The following is a 9,170-nucleotide window of genomic DNA, read 5'->3' as shown; positions in this document are numbered from 1 at the left end:
GGCCCCCCCCCCCCCCCGCCCCGGTCTCCTGCCAGGTGGCCTTTCCACGGCTCACTTCTGCAAGACCAGCAGGAGAAACCCTACCCCACGCTGCTGAGATGGAGTCTTACATAACATAACCCAGTAACGCATCACAGCGGTGATGCTCGTCACCTGCTCTGTACTCGGCGAGCCCCGCCATCCAACACAAGACCCTGCCGCCCACAGCCCCTAAAATGCTACTGCCTCCTCCTCCACCACACTCGTCCATCCCCCCCTTTGGTTTCTTGTGTCGTAGGTTTCTTGTGTCTTGGCCATTTGAGATCTCAAATATTTCATATTTCTGCTTCATCTCTCCAGAATAGAAGCCGATCAAGGGCAGAACCGACTGCCTGTTTTTGTTTATGAGTCTATTTCCAGCTGTAGAAAAGTGAAGCACGTGAGCAATAAATCTTTACTGAGTGAACAAGTGATTTATTATGTAGGTTTCCTTTAAAACCCTCAGCGTGTCGATGTCTCCGGTCCCCCTGCTGGCCTACAGATCACCACGCCCTCTTTTTACTGCAGTCGCATTGCAAGTTTTGGTCACAAAGATGAAGCTAACTGTTCTCCTTCTCATGGTACAAAAGCTCTGCACAGTTTTAGTTTATCTAGAGTTTTATCAGCCAACCCAGAGGTGAGAACGCCACACTGAATATTTGCAAAACCAGCCTTTTTATAGGTCCGTGCAAACAGACATGCTCACTGTCTGGTTCCCAGGCTCAGAGAGGACTTTTATGTTTGTTTGTTTGTTTATAATCTTAAGAATTATTCAGTCCAAAAAAAATGAAAGGAGAGAACAGGAAGTAAAAGCCAAACTCCTTTCGAATACTGACTCTGAGAAAACCAAGAGTCTGTGACTTAAACAAAGAGAGAAGTATGGTATTCAGAAGCAACAAATAACTTGTCACTATGGTAATAAATGTTACAGAACCATTATCCATCTCATTTAAAGGAGTGTTCCGTTTTGCAAGGGGTAGGGGAAAAGGTAAAGGCAAATGCTATAAACGTGAGATACAGCTCCATGTAAAACTCACCTTGGGTATCCATTTTACCCCATGTACTCTGGTTAGCAACGTTGTTTGGATGGTAAGAAAAACGCATAGGCACCGAAAGCAATACTTACAAACCCAACTGCACAGGCAGGCAAGTTAACGACAAACTGACCAGACTGACACGCAGCCTGAAAATGTTTATCCGTGGTCTCCACGAAAATCACCCAGATGCTATTCAGGTGATCACAACCCATAAAAAGCAGGCTGATTTTCTCGTCTATCTTGTTTAAGCTTCCCCACCTCCTGTTGATTTTACGAGTGCCATTCTAATCAGTGTAACTCAAGAAGATAATTAATTCCTAAATCTCTCTTGCCCCTGATAAATAAACATTCACTTCTGAGTTCCTGGCCAGTTTCCGCTTCTGGCTTCTCTCTGACCATAAGACAGTTTCCAGGTTAATGTGCCAAAAACAGTGATTCTGACAAGTCATTCCTCTGGTCTCGAGCTGAGGGTGGCTCCCTATGGCCTCGCTTGTCAAGATCATAGCCTTCTGCGTGACCTCACTTGTCAAGTTCTTCTCCTGGATTAAGCCCTTTCTGGGTCAATTTGGTTTCCATGTTAATTGTAAGACTCTGTTCACTTGAGTCCAATCCTCGAATCTGGCCACCGCTGGCCCTGGAGTGACTGGCTGCAACAATATAGATCGATAAACGAAAACCACAAACATTCAACCCCTACGCCCTGCTGACCGTAAAAACGTCTCTTTGTAGGAAGGGCAGACTACTTCTCTTTTAGAAATAGAATGAGGTTGAGCAAGAGAGATCCCATGAATCACGGTCTTCAGCATCTCAAAGTCTAGGTGTGAAGGTAAATTTGGCCTTTCCCAAGTACTAAGATACTGAACGTTCTATAAAGACAGAAATGAACACGGACCCTAGGAATTCCCAACCCAGTACTCACCCTGCATAATCCCAAGACAGTAAATACAATGGATTTTACTAGGCTTAGGTATGTCACATGGTGCATTAACCTGAAGATGGTGAGATTATCTGGATGGGTGTCACCTGATCCAATGAATTCTTTAGAAGCAGAGAGGTTTCTCCATGTGGTCACAGAAGAGAAACCCAAGAGATCAGAAGTGAGAGGCATTTGATAAGATATTCTGCTAGAGCCAATCAGAAGGCACTTGAGACGGCCCCGGGCAAGGAATTGCCAGTAGCTTCCAGAAGTTTCCAGGAAATGAGGGCACCCTTGGCTGATAGCCAGGACACAGGGGCCTCAACCCTGCCAAAAACACAGATGAGCTGAGAAACTGTTTTTCCCCAAAGTCTCCACCGAGAAGACAGTCCGACCGACACCCTGGGTATGAGACTGGGAGCAGGGGACCGGATGGAGCCGTGACAGACCGGGGAGCGACACAACTGTGAGCTAAGAAATGGCTGCAGGCGGAAATCTGCTACACAGAAACAGAAAAACTAATGTGCTTTCTTCCAGGCCAGCCTTTGTTCGCATAAAAATCCCTCCCGGGATTATCCAACTATCGTCATGGGCATGAATATGTCACCAACAAGTGAAAAAGAAAGAAAAGCCTAAGAAGCGCTGAAGGAAATCTCTATCCTTCCCAAGAAACCATGAAATCGGAGGCCAAGTAGGACACACACATCTTTAATGATAGTGACTATTCTAAAGTACTGCATGTAAAAAAAGCAACACTTCTCAGAAATGTTTAAAATCGAAATCGGCCTTCTGCAATGTACTAATGTTCACATCAATAAAAGCGACATCCACATTATAGTTATTTAGGCTCCTATGATATATATTAGGAACAGTGTTCATCTTTTATTCATCAAAATAGCAACTGACTATCTACTACATGCAGTATCCCCTGTACGTGTTTCTTGACTAATTCCAGGGAACGCTAAGGTACACGTGACATCACATATGAAAAGAAAAAGTAAAGAGGATGTGAAAATATAAATATTCAGCATCTCATTTTGCTTTTAAAAGCAATTCTGCTGTGACTTGAATTTATAGACATTTGTTTCATTTCTAGTCCATGCTAGGCTCTCCGCTAGGCACTCAAAACAGATGAAGTCAGCCCCTGCTTTTCAGTAACTCTCAGGCTATTAAGAGAGAGAGAAGTCTATTAAGAATTAAAACAAACAATTTAAATCAGCACAGTATTATTACTGGTATGTATGGTGTGTTAAGATGGAGTATAACCTGGGAATTATATAATGTTTGGTGTGAGGGAGTGAGCGGTCATTTCAGAAAGTGTGTATTTCATTTGTTTGTGGGTTGTTGTTTTTTTTTAGATTCCACATATAAATGAAATCCTATGGTATTTGCCTTTCTTTGTCTGACTTCTTTCACTTAGCATAACACACTCTAGGTCCATCCATGTTGTCACAAATGGCAAGATCTCATTCCTTTTAATGGCTGAGTAATATTCCTCTCTCTCTCTCTCTCTCTCTCTCTCTCTCTCTCTCTGTGTGTGTACAAACATCACTTCTTTTATATCCATTCATCTAGATGGACACTTGTGTTGCTTCTAGATCTTGGCTAATGTAAATAGTCCTGTAATAAACATGGGTGCACAGATCTTTTTGGATTAGTATTCAGTATTTTGTTTTCTTCAGGTAAATATTCAGTAGTGTATTATTGAGTCATATGTTTTTCTATTTTTAAATAGTCTCAGGACCTCTATACTACTCTATACTACTTTTTGGATGGGCAAAACAGGTGATAGGGAGTGGGAGGTCTAGGCTTCCAGTTAGGAAATGAAGAAGTCACAGGGATAAGATGTTCAGCATAGGGAATATAATCGTTGGTCCTGTAATGGCATCGTGTGGCGACAGAGCGTAGCTACCCTTGTGAGCACAGCAGAACATATGGATTTGTCAAATCACTACGCAGTACACCAGGGGCTAAAGTAACATTGTATGTCAACTCAACCTCAATGAAAAAAGAAATAAAATAGAATGAAATTAAAGACAAGAAATGTTAGAGCAAAATAAAATCACAGAATTTGGGGGAGGGGAAGTGTGTATTTCCATCCATCCGTCCGTCCAAGACTATTAAGCGTTCCACAGAAACATCTGACACTGTCTTATGCCTAAGGATTGTGATCAACTGCATTTTTTAATTAAAGAAAATTAGCTTTTCATGAAATACTTACATCCATTGTCATCTACTTACTTCTGAAAGGCAGTTGACAGTTCTGAATCACAATCAAGTGTGCGCATGTCTGAAACAACAGCCTGAGTACCACAAAATGGTGCCCATCCATGGGAAGGGAACACTATTTAGTTCACCATCTTCTAAAATTCCCCAACCAGAAACTTCTATTAAAACCAACCTGACTTCCCAGAAACAGAGTATGAGAGTGTGACCTAAATCCAACACTAAACGTTTCATTGTTGAACCAGCAATGTAAAATGAAAATAACCATGCTATTGAGGAGACAGAGTGATTATACTAGAAAATAGTGAACACTGCAGTTTAAAAGCACATACACACTCAAGTATCTATCATACCATCTTGTTGGGAGGAAATAAAAATCTTAACCCCTATTACTCTACAAAGATTTTTCCTAAGTAAGAAATTTGCCCCATGATACTGCTTGTCTTTTTCAGCATTTACTTTTAAAAGAATGAACTATGACTCTTTATATAATCTGTTTACAAATTCCACCATGAAAAATTATTCCTAAAAGAAATTTCTTAAGCTCAGTTGTCAGATGTTTAACATCTGCTGTGTGAGCTAGACAAAGTCAGGGACGTAAAACATAGCGTTTAGAAACAATAGGCACATAATGAATGCACCAAATTAAGGCAATGCACCAAACGATACCGAACCCAAGCCCTAAACAGTTTACACACCAACCGTTGAGATGTGACTAATAAACACATGAAAAATTTAAAAGTGATAATATAAAACAACACAACACCACTGAGAACTCTTAGAAATTAAGATGGTAAATTTTATGTTGGGTTGCTTTTTTTTTTACCACCATCAAAAATAAAACCACAAATGACCCACTGATAACTCAAAATGAAATGAGATCTTAAAACAGCTAAGGGCTATAAATTCACTTAGAGTCCTGTCTTTAATTTTTTTTTAACATTTATTCATTTTTGAGAGACAGAGAAAGACAGAGCACGAGTCGGGTAGGTGCAGAGAGACAGAGAAGGAGACAGAATCTGAAGCAGGCTCCAGGCTCTGAGCTGTCAGCACAGAGCCAGACGTGGGGCTCAAACTCATGAACCATGAGATCATAACCTGAGCCAAAGTCGGACGCTTAACCGACTGAGCCACCCAGGCGCCTCCAGAGTCCTGTCTTTAAAGGAGGCACAAGATGACCCTTCAGTTTTACGAACTATAGCACGTATTGCTGTGACTTGGGTAAGTGAAGAAAAGGGGACGGGGACTCTAGGCCAGGGTGACAGCAGATGAAGTGAGCACAGGTTGCAAAAAGCATTCAAGACCTCAAGTAGATCAACAAAGCTGAGGGAGAGGATTCCAAGTTGGAGAACAGGAATGGCTGGAGAGGTAAATCAGAGCTTGCCTATGGCAGACGGTGGGTGTCCATCCTACCCCGTCTGTACGTTTTACCCCCACAATCTATGGGAGTTAGTAACTGGTTTTTAAGAATGAATGTAACATAAAGACAGTATTTTATCAAGATGCACCTCTAGGCAACATGCAAACTAGACAGGATACAGAACACCTGAGTGATGGAGTAGCCAACTTGGGACAGCTTTAGTGATGCCACGTGATGAAAGAAGATGGGTGCTTGACTTCGAACTCCGTGAAGACAAAAAGAAAAGGGCAAATATGAAAAAGTCAAAGAACAAAACTACTTAATGAGCAAATGCCCAGGAGTTCAGGTGATTCTCCAACGTTTTCCAAAGGTGGTTCCTAGGAACAGCAGCTCAGTGGTCCTCTCAGAGAAAAACCAAGAGAGATGCTGGTTTATTAGCAGGAAGACCTGGAGATCCATTCATGTCCTCGTGAATTTGAGGTTGGGGTAGGTTATCAGTTAAGTGAATCTAGCAAGTGACAGATAATCAATGTGTGACGGATAGTTGGGACCAGGCTTGAATGTGATGTTCCGGGTGAAAAATGACCAAATGGCTGAGCAAGAGCCCCTAGTGGATGTGCACCTTTCAGTCACAGTAAGTGGATGGACAAAGAGGGCAAAGGCAGGAAAGGGAGGAGATGAGTGATCCTGACCCAGTAGGACAACAGAAAATGGAGCAGCAAGTCACAAGGTCTGGGGGTTCGGGAAAAAAAGGAAGGAAAGTGTCCCAGATTTGTATATCAGGATGGAAAACCTCCAGAAAGTACCAAAAGAGACAGTGCAGAGAGAAGGCAAAGGGAAAGACAGGACCAGGGTGAACATAAACAGGACACGACAACCCAGTGACACGTTGTGAGGCACAAGGCAAGGAGGGGACTCCACAGCAGGGGTGAGGGGTCAGGGCTCAGCAGCATCAGAACAACAGTGCGATCAACATTGACATTCTTTTTCAAATGAAAATATCCAGCAGCACCAAAATATTCTCCACCAAGCCTGCACCGAAGGAATATTCAATGCTTCTATTTTTGTCCTCAAAATACGAACAGATAATTTTCCTGAAGAGAATTTGCAGGTGCATCTGAAAGGGACTAGGGAAGAGAAAAACCAGTGCAAAACAGTATTTGCTAAATAATTCACTGCTCCCTGGCTTTGTAATAATGAACTATGCTTAGGCACACTGGAGTTTCAGGCCGGGTTTAGGGATTATTAAGCAAGTATTTAGAGCCAAATGCTGAATTTCTACAGCACATATATAACCCAGGGAGTGTGAATCCATTAAGCTTTTAGGCTAATAACTATTCTGTAGAAGTTGAAAGAGAGTTACAAGAAAGAAGCTAAAGTTTAAGTCCTACTTTGACATTAACTTTTTTTTTTCAAAATTCTCAAACTGGTGACCAAGCACAATAACCTCCTACATGAAGAAGCTATTTTTAAAAGCAAAAATCTTGATATTTGTTACACACATGAAATAGCCTCTTAAGCATTACAAGAGAACAGTCCTTTACCAAAACAAGTATAAACTGTACAAAGACAGAATTCCTCTATTACTGTTTGATGGTAAATTACCTCTTCTAAGATTTACCACGTATCATTGTTTGATTAATGTCAGTTTAAAAAGAAGAGAGAGAGAGAGAAGGGAAAAGAATATGATTAATTACAGTCTCGGGAAGTCTCTAAGTGCCTCTAGTGAGCTGCCGTGCCTCAGTGTCTAGAACCACAGCCCAGGCCCGGTGGCCTGTGGGGACCACACTGAGGACACGGGAGGAAAAAACAAACATGGCGGCTCCCATGTTGAGGAGGAGTTTACATGCTACAGTTTAGGAGTATCCACTCTAGTCCTCAAATCTCACGACAAGCATCCTAGCAAACACAGACCATGATGCCAAAACTCAGGTAACCAAGATTTCCTCTTCCCTACAGACATGCAGGGACCGCCGGAGGAGAATGACTTCCCCATCTGAAGTCCTTGAGAATGCTCATGTCCTTACTTCCCCAAAATGTAGAGAATCTCATTCTTATATAGTCTTTACTGTTTTACCGAGTTTCCACTCTTCCACATTCACTCCCAGAAAACCATTTCAGTATTGTTTGAAAATGCTCCCCACCGTCACCAGTATTTTCTCTTGGTAACCCTTCCACTTGGCTTCCATCTGATTTGGAAGTGTGTTAACATCATGGTCACCCAGTAACATTAGCTCTCGAAATCTGTCACACATGTGACGAGCCCTCAGGTCGAGCCGTAAGACCTGAAGACCCTACAGACCATGAAGCCAGTTCTCTCCAGCATTGGTCAGACCACCAAGCACTGCATATTTCACTGGACAGTGATCACTAAGAAAACATCACCCCACCACCATCACTTGGCAGAAGAGCGCAGGCCAGTGGAAGACGGGTATTTTTATCTGTACACCTGGTAAATGTACATCTTGAAAAAGTGAATGTGAGTAGGTTATATAAGCTGAAGATTAAGAAATGTCAATGCACTGGTAGGCACATGACAACAGTAAGATGTGCACACGGCTCCCCTTCCTCAAATCGCTGCTCTTTTTTTTTCATTTTTAATGTTTATTTATTTTTGAGAGACAGAGCATAAGCAGGAGAAGGGCAGAGAGAGAAGGAGACACAGAATCTGAAGCAGGCTCCAGGCTCTGAGCTGTCAGCACAGAACCCGACGTGGGGCTCGAATCCACAAACCACAAGATCATGACCTGAGCCGAAGTCAGCCATTTAACCAACTGAGCCACCGAGGCGCCCCTATAAGTCTCTGCTCTAAGAGGGTTGAAAGGGCAAGGAAGAGACAGATGCATAAGAGCTACTAAGACATTCTGTTTATTCTGGGTTTGTTAGCGGGGAACTACGAGCTTAAAGAGGGCTCTTGGTATACACAGCGTAACAGAAAGAACATACATATGGAAGTAGGATTCACTTTATATCTGAAAGTTAATGCCTGGGCTCCCACAACCTCGCTGTGCCTCAGTTCTCTGAAATAGGCACTCATCAGAATTGCCACCGAACACAAAAAATTTCCGAGAATGTAGAAGTCCTGGAAGATTGATGACCAGACCATGAACCAGGTATCAATATACAATATGGGTTAGATCAGGAAATAATTCAGTTCATTCCATCTGGTGATGATCTACAGAGCACCCCCTGGGTGTCAAGCCCTGCTCTAGGCCCTGGGGAGACAGAGCAGTCCACATACAAAACCTCCTGTCCTCACAGAGCTTACCATAAGTCTCTACTAGTCAATGTTGGCACGGAAAACCACACACCATCAAGGGAGAGCATGACTACGTGGTCAGAGAGGGGACCCCACTGTGCAGCCGTGATTACTGCTGATGTATCCAGAGTCACTTTGAATAGCTAGAGAATGCAATTCTAGTGTGTTCTGAACCACACAACAAGGCGTACCCAGTGCGATGCCACCCCCTGTAATAAACGTGGTAATAACTATTCTAATTACACAGACCTACACCACACCGACTTACTGTCAGGTTACAATAAATTCACTTCACTAATTTTTAAAATAACTTTTTAACAGACTATTACGCTTCCACTTCTAACTAATTAACGC

Source organism: Suricata suricatta, chromosome 15 (genome assembly GCF_006229205.1).
Source record: "Suricata suricatta isolate VVHF042 chromosome 15, meerkat_22Aug2017_6uvM2_HiC, whole genome shotgun sequence".
NCBI classification, from domain to species: Eukaryota; Metazoa; Chordata; class Mammalia; order Carnivora; family Herpestidae; genus Suricata; species Suricata suricatta.
This window is presented reverse-complemented; position numbering follows the sequence as displayed.